The sequence below is a fragment of the Carica papaya genome, chromosome 8 (genome assembly GCF_054855325.1).
Source record: "Carica papaya isolate Zhongbai chromosome 8, ASM5485532v1, whole genome shotgun sequence".
NCBI lineage: Eukaryota > Viridiplantae > Streptophyta > Magnoliopsida > Brassicales > Caricaceae > Carica > Carica papaya.
The window spans coordinates 21,113,726-21,132,359 of NC_142316.1; the positions used below are offsets into that span (position 1 = coordinate 21,113,726).

General features: G+C 45.7%; 1 non-coding gene and 30 pseudogenes across 1 annotated transcript; all 31 read left to right on the forward strand.

Annotated features, from left to right (window-relative positions):
• Nucleotides 1-178: 178 nt before the first annotated feature.
• LOC148251330 (5S ribosomal RNA) lies at nt 179-297 on the forward strand (annotated as a pseudogene).
• Nucleotides 298-503: 206 nt separating this feature from the next.
• Nucleotides 504-622, forward strand: LOC148251331 (5S ribosomal RNA; annotated as a pseudogene).
• Nucleotides 623-1,676: 1,054 nt separating this feature from the next.
• LOC148251332 (5S ribosomal RNA) lies at nt 1,677-1,795 on the forward strand (annotated as a pseudogene).
• A 559-nt stretch (nt 1,796-2,354) lies between these two features.
• Nucleotides 2,355-2,473, forward strand: LOC148251333 (5S ribosomal RNA; annotated as a pseudogene).
• A 1,195-nt stretch (nt 2,474-3,668) lies between these two features.
• Nucleotides 3,669-3,787, forward strand: LOC148251334 (5S ribosomal RNA). Its single transcript, XR_015815902.1, has one exon. It is a non-coding gene; the product is annotated as a 5S ribosomal RNA (ribosomal RNA).
• Nucleotides 3,788-4,289: 502 nt separating this feature from the next.
• LOC148251335 (5S ribosomal RNA) lies at nt 4,290-4,408 on the forward strand (annotated as a pseudogene).
• A 560-nt stretch (nt 4,409-4,968) lies between these two features.
• On the forward strand, nt 4,969-5,087 carry LOC148251336 (5S ribosomal RNA; annotated as a pseudogene).
• A 235-nt stretch (nt 5,088-5,322) lies between these two features.
• Nucleotides 5,323-5,441, forward strand: LOC148251337 (5S ribosomal RNA; annotated as a pseudogene).
• Nucleotides 5,442-6,000: 559 nt separating this feature from the next.
• On the forward strand, nt 6,001-6,119 carry LOC148251338 (5S ribosomal RNA; annotated as a pseudogene).
• A 560-nt stretch (nt 6,120-6,679) lies between these two features.
• On the forward strand, nt 6,680-6,798 carry LOC148251339 (5S ribosomal RNA; annotated as a pseudogene).
• Nucleotides 6,799-7,647: 849 nt separating this feature from the next.
• Nucleotides 7,648-7,766, forward strand: LOC148251340 (5S ribosomal RNA; annotated as a pseudogene).
• Nucleotides 7,767-7,973: 207 nt separating this feature from the next.
• On the forward strand, nt 7,974-8,092 carry LOC148251341 (5S ribosomal RNA; annotated as a pseudogene).
• A 559-nt stretch (nt 8,093-8,651) lies between these two features.
• On the forward strand, nt 8,652-8,770 carry LOC148251342 (5S ribosomal RNA; annotated as a pseudogene).
• A 146-nt stretch (nt 8,771-8,916) lies between these two features.
• LOC148251343 (5S ribosomal RNA) lies at nt 8,917-9,036 on the forward strand (annotated as a pseudogene).
• Nucleotides 9,037-9,242: 206 nt separating this feature from the next.
• Nucleotides 9,243-9,361, forward strand: LOC148251344 (5S ribosomal RNA; annotated as a pseudogene).
• Nucleotides 9,362-9,566: 205 nt separating this feature from the next.
• Nucleotides 9,567-9,685, forward strand: LOC148251345 (5S ribosomal RNA; annotated as a pseudogene).
• A 562-nt stretch (nt 9,686-10,247) lies between these two features.
• LOC148251346 (5S ribosomal RNA) lies at nt 10,248-10,366 on the forward strand (annotated as a pseudogene).
• Nucleotides 10,367-10,926: 560 nt separating this feature from the next.
• LOC148251347 (5S ribosomal RNA) lies at nt 10,927-11,045 on the forward strand (annotated as a pseudogene).
• A 206-nt stretch (nt 11,046-11,251) lies between these two features.
• On the forward strand, nt 11,252-11,370 carry LOC148251348 (5S ribosomal RNA; annotated as a pseudogene).
• Nucleotides 11,371-11,838: 468 nt separating this feature from the next.
• LOC148251349 (5S ribosomal RNA) lies at nt 11,839-11,957 on the forward strand (annotated as a pseudogene).
• Nucleotides 11,958-12,161: 204 nt separating this feature from the next.
• Nucleotides 12,162-12,280, forward strand: LOC148251350 (5S ribosomal RNA; annotated as a pseudogene).
• A 918-nt stretch (nt 12,281-13,198) lies between these two features.
• On the forward strand, nt 13,199-13,317 carry LOC148251351 (5S ribosomal RNA; annotated as a pseudogene).
• An 885-nt stretch (nt 13,318-14,202) lies between these two features.
• Nucleotides 14,203-14,321, forward strand: LOC148251352 (5S ribosomal RNA; annotated as a pseudogene).
• A 206-nt stretch (nt 14,322-14,527) lies between these two features.
• LOC148251353 (5S ribosomal RNA) lies at nt 14,528-14,646 on the forward strand (annotated as a pseudogene).
• Nucleotides 14,647-14,851: 205 nt separating this feature from the next.
• LOC148251354 (5S ribosomal RNA) lies at nt 14,852-14,970 on the forward strand (annotated as a pseudogene).
• Nucleotides 14,971-15,532: 562 nt separating this feature from the next.
• LOC148251355 (5S ribosomal RNA) lies at nt 15,533-15,651 on the forward strand (annotated as a pseudogene).
• A 206-nt stretch (nt 15,652-15,857) lies between these two features.
• Nucleotides 15,858-15,976, forward strand: LOC148251356 (5S ribosomal RNA; annotated as a pseudogene).
• Nucleotides 15,977-16,859: 883 nt separating this feature from the next.
• On the forward strand, nt 16,860-16,978 carry LOC148251357 (5S ribosomal RNA; annotated as a pseudogene).
• Nucleotides 16,979-17,177: 199 nt separating this feature from the next.
• On the forward strand, nt 17,178-17,296 carry LOC148251358 (5S ribosomal RNA; annotated as a pseudogene).
• An 885-nt stretch (nt 17,297-18,181) lies between these two features.
• LOC148251359 (5S ribosomal RNA) lies at nt 18,182-18,300 on the forward strand (annotated as a pseudogene).
• Nucleotides 18,301-18,506: 206 nt separating this feature from the next.
• LOC148251360 (5S ribosomal RNA) lies at nt 18,507-18,625 on the forward strand (annotated as a pseudogene).
• The last annotated feature ends 9 nt before the right edge of the window (nt 18,626-18,634 follow it).

The following is an 18,634-nucleotide window of genomic DNA, read 5'->3' on the forward strand; positions in this document are numbered from 1 at the left end:
TACGCGCGACTTGAATTATGGTCCGCAGGTTTATTTACAAATGTGAGTCATGACACTATGGTATTTTACTTGATATTTGAACGAGAACGGGAGGTGCAGTGCGCAAAAACAAGGAAACAAATGACGGGAGGGGGAAGAAAGGAGAAGGAGTGAATGTATTTACAGTGTGAAATTAAACAGGTGCGATCATACCAGAACTAGTGCACCGGATCCCATCAGAACTCCATAGTTAAGTGTGCTTTGGCGAAAGTAGTACAAGGATGGGTTACCTCCTGGGAAGTTCTCGTGTTGCACCCATTTTTTTTTCAGATGGGTCGTTCGACGTTACGCGAGACTAGAACTATGGTCCGCTGGTTTATACGCAAATGTGAGTCAAGATGCAAGGGCTTTATAATTGATATTAGAACGAGAAGCAGAGGTGAAGTGTGAACGCACCAGGAAACAAATGACGGGAGGGGGAAGAAAAGAGAAGGAGTGTATGCACTTGCAGCGCGAAATAAAACAGGTGTGATCATACCAACACTAATGCACCGGATCCCATCAGAACTCCACAGTCAAGTGTGCTTGGGCGAGAGTAGTACTCGGATGGGTGACCTCCTGGGAAGTCCTCGTGTTGCACCCATTTTTTTCGGATGGGTCGTTCGACGTTACGCGCGAATGGAATTATGAACCGCTGGTTCATTCGCAAAGGTGAGTCACGGTGCTGGGGCATTTTAATTGATATTACAACGAGAATGAGAGATGTAGAGTGCTCGCACAAGGAAATAAATGACAGGAGGGGGGATGGATGGAGAAAGAGAGTATGTATTTGCAGCGCAGAATGAAACATGAGCGATCATACAAGCATTAGTGCAACGGATTCTATCAGAACTCCGCAAGTTAAGGGTGCTTCGGCGAGAGTAGGACTAGGATGGGTGACCTCTTGCGAAGTCTTTATATTTCACCCATTTTTTTGGGACGTCCTCGTGTTGCACCCATTTTCTTTTTCAGATGGGTCGTTCGACGTTACACGCGAATGGAATTATGAATCGCTGGTTCTTTCGTAAAGGTGAGTCACGGTACCGGAGAATTTTACTTGTTATTAGAACGAGAAGGAGAGATGCAGGGTGCACGCACAAGGAAACAAATGACGGGAGAGGGGATGGAAGGAGAAAGAGTGTATGTATTTGCAGCGCAGAATAAAACATGAGCGATCACACCAGCACTAATGCAACGGATTCAATCAGAACTCCGCAAATTAAGGGTGCTTGGGCGAGAGTAGTACTAGAATGGGTGACCTCCTGCGAAGTCCTTATATTTCACCCATTTTCTTTTCAGATGGGTCGTTCGACGTTACGCGCGAATGAAATTATGAACTGTTGGTTCATTCGCATTTAAGAGTGCTTGGGCGAGAGTAGTACTAGGATGGGTGACCTCCTGCGAAGTCCTTGTATTTTACCCATTTTCTTGGGAAGTCCTTGTGTTGCACCTATTCTTTTGCAGATGATTCTTTCAACGATATACGCGACTTGAATTATGGTCCGCAGGTTTATTCGCAAATGTGAGTCACGGCGCCGTGGCATTTTACTTGATATTAGAACGAGAACGGGAGGTGCAGTGCGAACGCACAAGGAAACAAATGACGGGAGGGGGAAGAAAGGAGAAGGAGTGTATGTATTTGCAGCGCGAAATTAAACAGATGCGATCATACCAGCACTAATGCACCGGATCCCATCAGAACTCCACAGTTAAGTGTGCTTGGGCGAGAGTAGTACTCGTATGGGTGACCTCTTGGGAAGTCCTCGTGTCGCACCAATTTTTTTTCAGACGGGTCGTTCGACGTTACGCGCGACTAGAACTTCGGTCCGCTGGTTTATACGCAAATGTGAGTCAAGAGGCAGGGGCATTTTAATCGATATTAGAACGAGAAGGAGAGGTGCAGTGTGAAGGCACAAGGAAACAAATGATGGGAGGGGGGAGATAAGGAGAAGGAGTGTATGTATTTTCAGCATGAAATGAAATAGGTACGATCATACCAACATAAATGCACTGGATCCCATTAGAACTCCGCAGTTAAGTGTGCTTTGGCGAAAGTACTTTGGCGAAAGTACTTTGGCGAAAGTAGTACAAGTATGGGTTACCTCCTGGGAAGTTCTCGTGTTGCACCCATTTTTTTTTCAGATGGGTCATTCGACGTTACGCGCGACTGGAACTATGGTCCGCTGGATTATACGCAAATGTGAGTCAAGATGCAGGGGCATTTTAATTTATATTAGAACGAGAAGGAGAGGTGAAGTGTGAACGCACCAGGAAACAAATGACGGGAAGGGGAAGAAAGGAGAAAGAGTGTATGTATTTGCAGCGCGAAATGAAACAGGTGAAATCATACCAGCACTAATGCACCGGATCCCATCAGAACTCCGCAGTTAAGTGTGCTTGGGCGAGAGTAGTACTCGTTTGGGTGACCTCCTGGGAAGTCCTCGTGTCGCACCCACTTTTTTTCGGATGGGCCGTTCGACGTTACGCGCGAATGGAATTATGAACCACTGGTTCATTCGCAAAGGTAAGTCACGATGCCGGGGCATTTTACTTGATATAAAAATGAGAATGAGAGATGCAGAGTGCACCCACAAGGAAACAAATGGCAGGAGGAGAGATGGAATGATTTGTAGCGCAGAATGAAACATTAGCGATCATACAAGCACTAATGTAACGGATTTTATCAGAACTCCGCAAATTAAGGGTGCTTGGGCGAGAGTAGTAGTAGGATGGGTGACCTCCTGCGAAGTCCTCGTGTTGCACCCATTTTTTTACAGATGATTCTTTCGACGTTACGCGCGACTTGAATTATGGTCTGCAGGTTTATTTGTAAATGTGAGTCACGGCGCTGTGGCATTTTACTTTATATTTGAACTAGAACGGGAGATGCAGTGCGCACGCACAAGGAAACAAATGATGGATGGGGGAAGAAAGGAGAAGGAGTGTATGTATTTGCAGCGCGAAATTAAACAGGTGCGATCATACCAGCACTAATGCACCGTATCCCATTAGTACTCTGCAGTTAACTGTGCTTGGGTGAGAGTATAACTCGTATGGGTGACCTCCTGGAAAGTCCTCGTGTTGCACCTATTTTTTTTCGGATGGGTCGTTCGATGTTACGCACGAATGAAATTATGAACTGCTAGTTCATTGGAAAAGTTGAGTCACGGTGCCGGGGAATTTTACTTGATATTAGAACGAGAAGGAGAGATGCAGAGTGCACGCACAAGGTAATAAATGACAGGAGGGGGGATGGAAGGAGAAAGAGTATATGTATTTGCAGCGCAAAATGAAACATGAGCAATCATACCAGCACTAATGCAACGGATTCTATCAGAACTTCGCATTTAAGGGTGTTTGGGCGAGAGTAGTACTTGGATGGGTGACCTTCTGCGAAATCCTTTTATTTCACCCATTTTCTTGGGAAGTCCTTGTGTTGCACCCATTTTTTTGCAGATGATTCTTTCGACGTTATGCGCGACTTGAATTATGGTCCGCAGGTTTATTTGCAAATGTGAGTCGCGGAGTCGTGGCATTTTACTTGATATTAGAACGATAACGGGAGGTGCAGTGCAAACGCACAAGGAAACAAATGACAGGAGGGGGAAGAAAGGAGAAGGAGTGTATGTATTTGCAGCGCGAAATTAAACAGGTGCGATCATACCAGCACTAATGCACCGGATCCCATCAGAACTCCGCAGTTAAGTGTGCTTGGGCGAGAGTAGTACTCGTATGGGTGACCTCCTGGGAAGTCCTCGTGTCGCACCAATTTTTTTTCAGACGGGTCGTTCGACGTTACGCGCGACTAGAACTTCGGTCCGCTGGTTTATACGCAAATTTGAGTCAAGAAGCAGGGGCATTTTAATTGATATTAGAACGAGAAGGAGAGGTGCAGTGTGAAGGCACAAGGAAACAAATGATGGGAGGGGGGAGAGAATGAGAAGGAGTGTATGTATCATACCAGCACAAATGCACTGGATCCCATCAGAACTCCGCAGTTAAGTGTGCTTTGGCGAAAGTAGTACAAAGATGGGTTATCTCCTGGGAAGTTCTCGTGTTGCACCCATTTTTTTTTAGATGTGTCGTTCGACGTTATGCGGGTCTGGAACTATGGTCCGCTGAATTATACGCAAATGTGAGTCAAGACGCAGGGGAATTTTAATTGATATTAGAACGAGAAGGAGAGGTGAAGTGTGAACGCACCAGGAAACAAATGACTGGAGGGGGAAGAAAGGAGAAAGAGTGTATGTATTTGCAGCGCGAAATGAAACAGGTTCGATCATACCAGCACTAATGCATCGGATCCCATCAGAATTCTGCAGTTAAGTTTGCTCTGGCGAGAGTAGTACTCGGATGGGTGACCTCCTGGGAAGTCCTCGTGTTGCATCCATTTTTTTTCGAATGGGTCGTTCGACATTACGCGCGAATGGAATTATGAACCGCTTGTTTATTCGCAAAGGTGAATCACGGTGCCGGAGCATTTTGTCTGATATTAGAACGAGAAGTAGAGATGCAGAGTGCACGCACAAGTAAACAAATGACCCGAGGGGGGATGGAAGGAGAAAGAGTATATGTATTTGCAGCGCAGAATGAAACTTGAGCTATCATACCAGTACTAATGCTACGGATTCTATCAGAACTCCACAGTTAAGGGTGCTTAGGCGAGAGTTGTACTAGGATGGGTGACCTCCTGCGAAGTCCTTATATTTAACCCATTTTCTTGGGAAGTCCTCGTGTTGCACCGATTTTTTTGCAGATGATTCTTTCGACGTTACGCATGACATGAATTATGGTCCGCAGGATTATTCGCAAATGTGAGACACGGTACCGTGGCATTTTACTTGATATTAGCAAGAGAATGGGAGGTGGAGTACGCACGCACAAGGAAACAAATGGCGGGAGGGGGAAGAAAGGAGAAGCAGTGTATCTATTTGCAGCGCGAAATTAAATAGCTGCGATCATACCAGCACTAATGCACCGGATCCCATCAGAACTCCGTAGTTAAGGGTTCTTGGGCGAGAGTAGTACTAGGATGGGTGACCTCCTGCGAAGTCCTTATATTTCACCCATTTTCTTGGGAAGTCCTCGTGTTGCACTCATTTTTTTGCAGATGATTCTTTCGACGTTACGTGCGACTTGAATTATTGTCCGCAGGTTTATTCGCAAATGTGAGTCACAGCGCCGTGGCATTTTACTTGATATTAGAACGAGAACAAGAGGTGCAGTGCACACGTACAAGGAAACAAATGACGGGTGGGGGAAGAAAGGAGAAGGAGTGTATGTATTTGCAGCGCGAAATTAAACAGGTGCGATCATAGCAGCCCTAATGCACCGTATCCCATCAGAACTTCGCAGTTAAGTGTGCTTGGGCGAGAGTAGTACTCGGATGTGTGACCTCTTGGGAAGTCCTCGTGTTACACCCATTTTTTTTCGGATTGGTCGTTCGACGTTACGTGCGAAAGGAATTATGAACCACTAGTTCATTCGCAAAGGTGAGTCACTGTACCGGGGCATTTTACTTGATATTAGAATGAGAAGAAGCGATGCAGGGTGCACGCACAAGGAAACAAATGACCGGAGTGGGGATGGAAGGAGAAAGAGTGTATGTATTTGCAGCGCAGAATGAAACATGTGCGATCATACCAGCACTAATGCAACTGATTCTATCAGAACTCCGCAGTTAAGGGTGCTTTGGTGAGAGTAGTACTAGGATGGGTGACCTTCTGCGAAGTCCTTATATTTCACCTATTTTATTGGGAAGTCCTCGTGTTGCACCCATTTTTTTGCAGATGATATTTTCGACGTTACGCGCTACTTGAATTGTGGTCCGTAGGTTTATTCGCAAATTGAGTCACGGCGCTGTGGCATTTTACTTGATATTTGAATGAGAACAGGAGGTGCAGTGCGCACGCACAAGGAAACAAATGACGGGAGGGGGAAGAAAGGAGAAGGAGTGTATGTATTTGCAGCGCGAAATTAAGGAGGTGCGATCATACCAGCACTAATGCACCGGATCCCATTAGTACTCTGCAGTTAAGTGTGCTTGGGCGAGAGTATAACTCAGATGGGTAACCTCCTGGGAAGTCCTCGTGTTGAACCTATTTTTTTTCAGATGGGTCGTTCCACGTTACGTACGAATGGAATTATGAACCGCTAGTTCATTGGCAAAGTTGAGTCACGGTGCCGGGGCATTTTACTTGATATTAGAACGAGAAGGAGAGATGCAGAGTGCACGCACAAGGTAACAAATGACGGGAGGGGGGATGGAAGGAGAAATAGTGTATATATTTGCAGCGCAGAATAAAACATGAGCGATCATGGCAGCATTAATGCAATGGATTCTATCAGAACTTTGCATTTAAGGGTGCTTGGGCGAGAGTAGTACTAGGATGAGTGACCTCCTGCGAAGTCCTTGTATTTCACCCATTTTCTTGGGAAGTCCTTGTGTTGCACCTATTTTTTTGCAGATGATTCTTTCGACGTTATGCGCGACTTGAATTATGGTCCGCAGGTTTATTCGCAAATGTGAGTCACGGCGCCGTGGCATTTTACTTGATATTAGAACGAGAACAGGAGGTGCAGTGCGAACGCACAAGGAAACAAATGACGGGAGGGGGAAAAAAGGAGAAGGAGTGTATGTATTTGCAGCGCGAAATTAAACAGGTGCGATCATACCAGCACTAATGCACCGGATCCCATTAGAACTCCACAGTTAAGTGTGCTTGGGCGAGAGTAGTACTCGTATGGGTGACCTCGTGAGAAGTCCTCGTGTTACATCCATTTTTTCTCGGATTGGTCGTTCGACGTTACGCGCGAAAGGAATTATGAACCGCTGGTTCATTCGCAAAGGTGAGTCACTGTACCAGGGCATTTTACTTGATATTAGAATGAGAAGAAGAGATGCAGGATGCACGCACAAGGAAACAAATGATAGGAGCGGGGATAGAAGGAGAAAGAATGTATATATTTGCAGCGCATAATGAAACATGACCGATCATACCAGCACTAATGCAACGGATTCTATCACAACTCCGCAGTTAAGGGTGCTTGGGCGAGAGTAGTACTAGGATGGGCGACCTCCTGCGAAGTCCTTATATTTCACCCATTTTATTGGGAAGTCCTCGTGTTGCACCCATTTTTTTGCAGATGATTCTTTTGACGTTACGCGCGACTTGAATTGTGGTCCGCAGGTTTGTTCGCAAATGTAAGTCACGGCGTCCTGGCATTTTACTTGATATTAGAACGAGAACGGGAGGGGGAAGAAAAGAGAAGGAGTGTATGTATTTGCAGCGCGAAATTAAACAGATGCGATCATACCAGCACTAATGCACCAGATCCCATAAGAAACTACGTAGTTATGTGTGCTTGGGCGAGAGTTGTACTCGGATCGGTGACCTCCTGGGAAGTCCTCGTGTCGCACCAATTTTTTTTCAGACGGGTCGTTCGACGTTACGCGCGACTGGAGCTATGGTCCGTTGGTTTATACACAAATATGAGTCAAGAAGCAGGTTCATTTTAATCGATATTAGAACGAGAATGAGAGGTGCAGGGTGAACGCACAAGGAAACAAATGATGGGAGGGGTGAGGGAAGGAGAAAGAGTGTATGTATTTTTAGCGCGAAATGAAACAGGTGCGATCATAGGAGCACAAATACACCAGATCCCATCAGTACTCCGCAATTAAGTGTGCTTTGGCGAAAGTAGTACAAGGATGGGTTACCTCCATGGAATTTCTCGTGTTGCACCCATTTTTTTTTTCAGATGGGCCGTTCGACGTTACGCGCGATTGGAACTATAGTCTGCTGGTTTATACGCAAATGTGAGTCAAGACGCAAGGGCATTTTAATTGATATTAGAACGAGAAGGAGAGGTGAAGTGCGAACGTACCAGGAAACAAATGACGGGAGGGGGAAGAAAGGAGAATGAGTGTATGTATTTGCAGCGCGAAATTAAACAGGTACGATCATACCAGCACTAATGCACCGAATCCCATCAGAACTCCGCACTTAAGTGTGCTTGGGCAAGAGTAGTACTCGAATGGGTGACCTCCTGGGATGTCCTCGTGTTGCACCCGTATTTTTTCGGAGGGGTCATTCGACGTTACGCGCGAAAGGAATTACGATCCGCTAGTTCATTTGCAAAGGTGAGTCACGGTGCGGGGGTATTTTACTTAATATTAGAACGAGAAAGAGAGATGCAGAGTGCTAGCACAAGGAAACAAATGACGGGAGGGAGGATGGAAGGAGAAAGAGTGTGTGTATTTGCAGCACAGAATGAAACATGAGCGATCATACCAGCACTACTGCAACGGATTCTATCAGAACTCCGCAGTTAAGGGTGCTTGGGCGAGAGTAGAACTAGGAAGGGTGACCTCCTGCGAAGTCCTTATATTTCACCGATTTTTTTGGGAAGTCCTCGTATTGCACCCATTTTTTGCAGATGATTCTTTCTATGTTACGGGCGACTTGAATTATGGTCCGCATGTTTATTCGCAAATGTGAGTCACGGCACCGTGGTATTTTACTCGATATTTGAACGAGAACAGAAGGTGTAGTGCGGACGCACAAGGAAACAAATGACGGGAGGGGGAATAGAGGAGATGGAGTGTATGTATTTGCAGCGCGAAATTAAACAGGTTCGATCATACCAACACTAATGTACCGGATCCCATCAGAACTCCGCAGTTAAGTGTGCTTGGTCGAGAGTAGTACTCGGATGGGTGACCTCCTAGGAAGTCCTCGTGTCGCACCAATTTTTTTTTCAGACAGGTCGTTCGACGTTGCGCGCGACTGGAATTATTGTCCGCTAGTTTATATTCAAATGTGAGTCAAGAACGAGGGGCATTTTAATCGATATTAGAAAGAGAAGGAGAGGTGAAGTGTGAACACACCAGGAAACAGGTGCGATCGTACCAGCTCTAATGCACCGGATCCCATAAGAAACTCCGCAGTTAAGTGTGCTTGGGCGAGAGTTGTACTCATATGGGTGACCTTTTGGGAAGTCCTCGTGTCGCACCAAATTTTTTTCAGATAGGTCGTTCGACATTACGCACGACTGGAGCTATGGTCCGCTGGTTTATACGCAAATGTGAGTCAAGAAGCAGGGGCATTTTAATCAATAATAAAACGAGAAGGAGAGGTGCAGCGTGAACGCACAAGGAAACAAATGATGGGAGGGGGAAGGGAAAGAGAAGGAGTGTATGTATTTTCAGCGCGAAATTAAACAGGCACGATCATACCAGCACAAATACACCGGATCCCATCAGTACTCCGCAGTTAAGTGTGCTTTGGCGAAAATAGTACAAGGTTGGGTTACCTCCTGGGAAGTTCTCGTGTTGCACCCTTTTTTTTTCAGATGGGCCGTTCGACGTTACGCGCGAGTGAAACTATGGTCCGCGTGTTTATACGCAAATGTGAGTCAATACGTAGGGGCATTTTAATTCATATTAGAACGAGAAGGAGAGGTAAAGTGTGAACGCACCAGTAAACAAATGACGGGAGGGGGAAGAAAGGAGAAGGACTGTATGTATTTGCAGCACGATATGAAACAGGTGCGATCATATCAGCACTAATGCACCGGATCCCATCAGAACTCCGCAATTAAGTGTTCTTGGGCGAGAGTAGTACTCGGATTGGTGACCTCCTGGGAAGCTCTCGTGTTGCACCCTTTTTTTTCGGATGGGTCATTCGTCGTTACGCGCGAATGGAATTATGAACCGCTAGTTCATTCGCAAAGGTTAGTCATGGTGCCGAGGCATTTTACTTGAGATTAGAACGAGAAGGAGAGATGCAGAGTGCATGCACAAGGAAACAAATGACGCGAGGGGGGATGGAGGAGAAAGAGTGTATGTATTTGCAGCGCAGAATGAAACATGAGCGATCATACCAGAACTAATGTAACGAATTCTATCAGAACTCGGCAACTTAAGGGTGCTTGGGCGAGAGTAGTACTAGGATGTGTGACCTCTTGCGAAGTCCTTATATTTCACCCATTTTCTTGGGAAGTTCTCTTGTTGCACCCAATTTTTTTTTTCAGATGGTTGGTTCGACATTACGCGCGACATGAATTATGATCCGCAGGTTTATATGCAAATGTGAGTCACGGCGCTGTGGCATTTTACTTGATATTTGAACGAGAACGTGAGGTGCAGTGCGCAGGCACAAGGAAACAAATGACCGGAGAGGGAAGAAAGGAGAAGGAGTGTATGTATTTGCAGCGCAAAATTAAACAGGTGCGATCATACCAGCACTAATGCACCAGATCCCATCAGAACTCCGCAATTAAGTGTGCTTGGGCAAGAGTAGTACTCGGATGGGTGACCTCCTGGGATGTCCTCGTGTTGCACCCATTTTTTTTCGGATGGGTCGTTCGACGTTACGCGCGAATGGAATTATGAACCGCTGGTTCATTCGCAAAGGGGAGTCATGGTACCGGGGAATTTTACTTAATATTAGAATGAGAAGGAGAGATGCAGAGTGCACGCACAAGGAAACAAATGACGGGAGGGGGGATGGAAGGAGATATAGTGTATGTATTTGCAGCGCAGAATGAAACATGAGCGATCATACCAGCACAATTGCAACTGATTGTATCAGAACTCCGTAGTTAAGGGTGCTTGGGCGAGAGTAGTACTAGGATGGGTGACCTCCTGCGAAGTCCTTATATTTCACCCATTTTCTTTGGAAGTCCTTGTGTTGCACCCATTTTTTTGCAGATGATTCTTTCGCCGTTACGTGCGACTTGAATTATGGTCCGCAGGTTTATTCGCAAATGTGAATCACGGCGCTGTGGCATTTTACTTGATATTAGAACGAGAATGGGAGGTGAATTGCGCACGCACAAGGAAACAAATGACTGGAGGGGGAAGAAAGAAGAAGGAGTGTATGTACTTGCAGCGCGAAATTAAACGGGTGAGATCATACCAGCACTAATGCGCCAAATCCCATCAGAACCCTACAGTTATGTGTGCTTGGGCGAGAGTAGTACTCGGATGGGTGACCTCCTGGGAAGTCCTCGTGTTGCACCAATTTTTTTTTCAGACGGGTCGTTTGACGTTACGCGCGACTGAAACTATTTTTCGCTGGTTTATACGCAAATGTGAGTCATGAAGAAGGGGTATTTTAATCGATATTACAACGAGAAGGAGAGGTGCAGTGTGAACGCACAAGGAAACAAATGACAGGAAGGGGAAGAAAGGATAAATAGTGTATGTATTTGCAGCGCAAAATTAAACAGGTGCGATCATACCAGCACTAATGCACCGGATCCCATCAGAACTTTGCAGTTAAGTGTGCTTGAGCGAGAGTAGTACTCGGATGGGCGACCTCCTGGGAAGTCCTCGTGTTGCACCCATATTTTTTCGGATGGGTCGTTAGAGAGATGCAGAGTGCACACACAAGGAAACAAATGACGGGAGGGGGGATAAAAGGAGAAAGAGTGTATGTATTTGCAGCGCAAAATGAAACATGAGCGATCATACCAGAACTAATGCAACAGATTCTATCAGAACTCCGCAAGTTAAGGGTGCTTGGGCGAGAGTAGTACTTGGATGGGTGACCTCCTGCGAAGTCCTTATATTTCACCCATTTTCTTGGGAAGTCCTAGTGTTGCATCCATTTCTTTGCAGATTATTCTTTCGATGTTACACACAACATGAATTACGATCCGCAGGTTTATATGCAAATGTGAGTCACGGCGCCGTGGCATTTTACTTGATATTTGAACGAGAACGGGAGGTGCATTGCGCACGCACAAGGAAACAAATGACTGGAGGGGGAAGAAAGGAGAAGGAATATATGTACTTGCAGCGCAAAATTAAACGGGTGCGATCATACCAGCACTAATGCACCGAATCCCATCAGAACCCTACAGTTAAGTGTGCTTGGGTGAGAGTAGTACTCGGATGGGTGATCTCCTGGGAAGTCCTCGTGTCGCACCAATATTTTTTCAGACGGATCGTTTAACGTTAAGCGCGACTGGAACTATTTTCTGCTGGTTTATACGCAAATGTGAGTCATGAAGAAGGGTATTTTAATCGATATTAGAACGAGAATGAGAGGTGCAGTGTGAACGCACAAGGAAACAAATGACAGGAAGGGGAAGAAAGGAGAAATAGTATATGTATTTGCAGCGCAAAATTAAACAGGTGCGATCATACCAGCACTAATGCACCGGATCCCATTAGAACTCCGCAGTTAAGTGTGATTGGACGAGAGTAGTACTCGGATGGGTGACCTCTTGGGAAGTCCTCGTGTTGCACCCATTTATTTTCGGATGGGTCGTTCGATGTTACGCGCGAATGAAATTATGAACCGCTGGTTCATTCGCAAAGGTGAGTCATAATGCCAGGGCATTTTACTTGATATTAGAACGAGAAGGAGAGATGCAGAGTGCACGTAGAAGGAAACAAATGACGGGAGGGGGAATGGAAGGAGAAAGAGGTGTATGTATTTGCAGCGCAGAATGAAACATGAGCGATCATACCAGCACTAATGCAATGGATTCTATCATAACTCCGCAAGTTATAGGTGCTTGGGCGAGAGTAGTACTAAAATTGGTGACCTCCTGCGAAGTCCTTATATTTCACCCATTTTCTTGGGAAGTCCTCATGTTGCACCCTTTTTTTTTCGGATGGGTCGCTCTACGTTACGTGCAAATGGAATTATGAACCGCTGGCTAATTCGCAAAGGTGAGTCACGGTGCTGAGGCATTTTACTTGATATTAGAACGAGAAGGAGAGATGCAGAGTGCACGCACAAGGAAACAAATGACGGGAAGGGGGATGGAAGGAGAAAGAGTGTATGTATTTGCAGTGCAGAATGAAACATGAGCGATCATAGCAGCACTAATGCAACGGATTCTATCAGAACTCCACAAGTTAAGGGTGCTTGGGCGAGAGTAGTACTAAAATGGGTGACCTCCTGCGAAGTCCTTATATTTCACCCATTTTCTTGGGAAGTCCTCGTGTTGCACCCATTTTTTTGCAGATGATTCTTTCGACGTTACGCGTGACTTGAATTATGGTCGCAGGTTTATTTACAAATGTGAGTCACGGCGCCGTGGCATTTTACTTGATATTTGAACGAGAATGGGAGGTGCAGTGTGCACGCACAAAGAAACAAATGAGGGGAGGGGGAAAAAAGGTTAAGGAGTTTATTTTTTTTACAGCGAGAAATTAAATAGGTGGGATCATACTAGCACTAATGCACCGGATCCTATCAGAACTCCGCAGTTAAGTGTGCTTGGGCGAGAGTAGTACTCGAATGGGTGACCTCATGGGAAGTCCTCGTGTCGCACTAATTTTTTTTCAGACGGGTCGTTCGACGTTACACACGACTAGAACTATGGTCTGCTGGTTTATACGCAAATGTGAGTTAAGAAGCAGGAGCATTTTAATCGATATTAGAACGAGAAGGAGAGGTGAAGTGTGAACGCACCAGGAAACAAATTACGGGAGGGGGAAGAAAGAAGAAGGAGTGTATGTATTTGCAGCACAAAATGAAACAGATGCAATCATACTAGCACTAATGCACCGTATCCCGTCAGAGCTCCCTAGTTAAGTGTGCTTGGGCGAGAGTAGTACTCAGATTAGTGACCTCCTTGGAAGTCCTTGTGTTGCACCCATTTTTTTCCTGATGGGTCGTTCGATGTTACGCGCGAATGGAATTATGAACCATTGGTTCATTCGCAAAGGTGAGTCACGGTGCCGAGACATTTTACTTGATATTAGAACGAGAAGGAGAGATACAGAGTGCACGCACAAGGAAACAAATGACGGGAGGGGGGATGGAAGGAGAAAGAGTATATGTATTTGAAGCACAGAATGAAACATGAGCAATCATACCAGCACTAATGCAACGGATTCTATCAGAACTCTGCAAGTTATGGCTGCTTGGGTGAGAGTAGTACTTGGGTGGGTGAGCTCCTGCGAAGTCCTTATATTTCACCCATTTTCTTGGGTAGTCCTCGTGTTGCACTCATTTTTTTGCAGATGATTCTTTCGACGTTACGCGCGACTTGAATTATGGTCCCTAGGTTCATTCGCAAATATGAGTCACGGCGCCGTGGCATTTTACTTGATATTAGAGCGAGAATGGTTGGTGCAGTGCGCACGCACAAAGAAACAAATGACGGGAGGGGGATGAAAGGAGAAGGAGTTTATGTATTTGCAGCGCGAAATTAAATAGGTGCGATCATACCAGCGCTAATGCACCAGATCCCATCAAAACTCCGCAGTTAAGTGTGCTTGAACGAGAGTACTACTCGAATGGGTGACCTCCTGGGAAGTCCTCGTGTCGCACCAATTTTTTTTCAGACGGGTCGTTCGACGTTACACACGACTGGAACTATGGTCTGCTGGTTTATACGCAAATGTGAGTCAAGAAGCAGGGGCATTTTAATCGATATTAGAACGAGAAGGAGAGGTGCAGTGTGAACGCACAAGGAAACAAATGATGGGAGGGGGGAGGGAAGGAGAAGGAGTATATGTATTTTCAGCACAAAATGAAACAGGTGCGATCGTACCAGCACAAATGCACCGGATCCCATGAGAACTCCGCAGTTAAGTGTGTTTTGGCGAAAGTAGTACAAGGATGGGTTACCTCCTTGGAAGTTCTCGTGTTGCACCCTTTTTTTTTCAGATGGGTCGTTCGACGTTACGCGCGACTGGAACTATGGTCCGCTGGTTTATACGCAAATGTGAGTCAAGATGCAGGGGTATTTTAATTGATATTAGAATGAGAAGGAGAGGTGAAGTGTGAACGCACCAGGAAACAAATGATGAGAGGGGGAAGAAAGGAGAAGGAGTGTATGTATTTGCAGCGTGTAATGAAACAGGTGCGATCAAACCAGCACAAATGAACCGGATCCCATCAGAACTCCGCAGTTAAGTGTGCTTTGGCGAAAGTAGTACAAGGATGGATTACCTCTTGGGTAGTTCTCGTGGTGCACCCATTTTTTGTTTCAGATGGGTAGTTCGACGTTACGCGCGACTAGAACCATGGTCCGCTGGTTTATACGCAAATGTGAGTCAAGAGGCAGAGGCATTTTACTTGATATTATAACGAGAATGAGAGGTGAAGTGTGAACACACCAGGAAACAAATGACGAGAGGGGGGATGGAAGGAGAAAGAGTGTATGTATTTGCAGCGCAGAATGAAACATGAGAGATCATACCAGCACTAATGCAATGGATTCTATCAGAACTCTGCAGTTAAGGGTGCTTGGGCGAGAGTAGAACTAGGAAGGGTGACCTCCTGCGAAGTCCTTATATTTCACCGATTTTTTTGGGAAGTCCTCGTATTGCACCCATTTTTTTGCAGATGATTCTTTCTATGTTACGGGCGACTTGAATTATGGTCCGCATGTTTATTCGCAAATGTGAGTCACGGCGCTGTGGCATTTTACTCGATATTTGAACGAGAACAGAAGGTGTAGTGCGGACGCACAAGGAAACAAATGACGGGAGGGGGAAGAAAGGAGAATGAGTGTATCTATTTGCAGCGCGAAATTAAATAGGTTCGATCATACCAACACTTATGTACCAGATCCCATCAGAACTCCGCGGTTAAGTGTGCTTGAGCGAGAGTAGTACTCGGATGGGTGACCTCCTGAGAAGTCCTCGTGTCGCACCAATTTTTTTTCAGACGGTTCGTTTGACGTTACGCACTACTGGGATTATGGTCCGCTGGTTTATACGCAAATGTGAGTCAAGAAGCAGGGGCATTTTAATCAATATTAGAACGAGAATGAGAGTTGCAGTGTGAACACACAAGGAAACAAATGATGGGAGGGGGGAGGGAAGGAAAAGGAGTGTATTTATTTTTAGCACCAAATGAAACAGGTGCGATCATACCAGCACAAATGCACTGGATCCCATCATAACTCTGCAGTTAAGTGTGCTTTGGCGAAAGTAGTACAAGGATGGGTTACCTCTTGGGAAGTTCTCGTGTTGCACCCTTTTTTTTCATATGGGTCGTTCGACGTTACGCACGATTGGAACTATGGTCCGCTGGTTTATACGCAAATGTGAGTCAACACGCATGGGCATTTTAATTGATATTAGAAAGAGAATGAGAGATGAAGTGTGAATGCACCAGGAAACAAATGACGGGAGGGGGAAGAAAGGAGAAGGAGTAGATGTATTTGCATCGCGAAGTGAAACAGGTGCGATCATACCAGCAATAATAAACCCGCTCCCATTAGAACTCCACAGTTAAGTGCGCTTGGGCGAGAGTAGTACTCGGATGGGTTTCCTCGTGGGAAGTCCTCGTGTTGCACTCATTTTTTTCGGATGGGTCGTTCGACGTTATATGCGAATGGAATTATGATCCGCTGGTTCATTTGCAAAGGTGAGTCACAGTGGCGGGGCATTTTACTTGATATTAGAACGAGAAGGAGAGATGCAGAGTGCACGCACAAGGAAACAAATGACGGGAGGGGGGATGGAAGGAGAAAGAGTGTATGTATTTGCAGCACATAATGAAACATGAGCGATCATACCAGAAGTAATGCAACGGATTCTATCAGAACTCCACAAGTTAAGGGTGCTTGGGGGAGAGTAGTAGTATTATGGGTGACCTCCTGCGAAGTCCTTATATTTCACCTATTTTCTTGGGAAGTCCTCGAGTTGCACCCATTTTTTTGAAGATTATTCTCTCAACGTTACGTGCGACTTGAATTATGGTCCGCAGGTTTATTCGCAAATGTGAGTCAGGACGCCGTGGCATTTTACTTGATATTTGAATGAGAACGGGAGGTGCAGTGCGCACGCACAAGGAAACAAATGACGGGAGGGGGAAGAAAGGAGAAGGACTGTATGTATTTGCAGTACGAAATTAAACAGGTGCGATCATACCAGCGCTAATGCACTGGATCCCATCAGAACTCCACAGTTAAGTGTGCTTGGACGAGAGTAGTACTCGTATGGGTGACCTCTTGGGAAGTCCTCGTGTCGCACCAATTTTTTTTCAGACAAGTCGTTCGATGTTACGCGCGACTGGAACTATGGTCCGTTGGTTAATACGCAAATGTGAGTCAAGAAGCGGGGGCATTTTAATCGATATTAGAACAAGAAGGAGAGGTGCAGTGTGAACGCACAAGGAAACAAATGATGGGAGGGGGAGGGAAGGAGTGTATGTATTTTCAGCACCAAATGAAACAGGTGCGATCATACCAGCACAAATGCACCGGATCCCATCAGAACTCCGCAGTTAAGTGTGCTTTAGTGAAAGTAGTACAAGAATGGGTTACCTCCGGGGAAGTTCTCGTGTTGCACCCATTTTTTTTTCAGATGGGTCATTCGATGTTACACGCGGCTGGAACTATGGTCTGCTGGTTTATACGAAAATATGAGTCAAGACGCAGGGGCATTTTAATCGATATTAGAACGAGAAAGAGAGGTGAAGTGTGAACGCACCAGGAAACAAATGATGGGAGCGGGAAGAAAGGAGAAGGAGTGTATGTATTTGCAGCGCGAAATGAAACAGGCATGATCACACCAGCACTAACTCACCGGATCCCATCAGAACTCTGCATTTAAGTGTCCTTGGGCGAGAGTAGCACTCGGATGGGTGACCTCCTGGGAAGTCCTCGTGTTGCACCCATTTTTTTCAGATGGGTCGTTCGACGTTACACGCAAATGGAATTATGAACCTCTGGTTCATTCACAAAGGTGAATCACGGTGCCGGGGCATTTTACTTGATATTAGAACGAGAAGGAGAGATGCAGAGTGCACGCACAAGGAAATAAATGACAGGAGGGGGGATGGAACGAGAAAGAGTGTATGTATTTACAGCGCAGAATGAAACATGAGCGATCATACCAGCACTAATGCAACGGATTCTATCAGAACTCCGCAAGTTAAGGGTGCTTGGGCAAGAGTAGTACTAGGATGGGTGACCTCCTGCGAAGTCCTTATATTTCACCCATTTTTTTGGGAAGTCCTCGTGTTGCACTCATTTTTTTGTTGATGATTCTTTGGACGTTACGCGCGACTTGAATTATGGTCCGCAGGTTTATTCGCTAATGTGAGTCACGGCGCCGTGGCATTTTACTTGATATTTGAACGAGAACGGGAGGTGCAGTGCGCACGAACAAGGAAACAAATGACGGGAGGGGGAAGAAAGGAGAAGGAGTGTATCTATTTGCAGCGCAAAATTAAATAGTTACGATCATGCCAGCACCAACGCACCGGATCCCATCAGAACTCCGCAGTTAAGTGTGCTTGGGCGAGAGTAGTACTCAGATGGGTGAACTCTTGCGAGTTCTTCGTGTCGCACAAATTTTTTTACAGACGGGTCATTCGATGTTACACGCGATTGGAACTATGGTCCGCTGGTTTATACGCAAATGTGAGTCAAGAAGAAGGGGCATTTTAATCGATATTAGAACAAGAAGGAGAGGTGCAATGTGAACGGAGAAGGAAATAAATGATGGAAGGGGGGAAGGAAGGTGAAGGAGTGAATGTATTTTCAGCACCAAATGAAACAGGTGCGATCATACCAGCACAAATGCAACGGATCCCATCAGAACTCTACAGTTAAGTGTGCTTTGACGAATGTAGTATAAGGATGGGTTACCTCCTGGGAAGTTCTCGTGTTGCACCCATTTTATTTT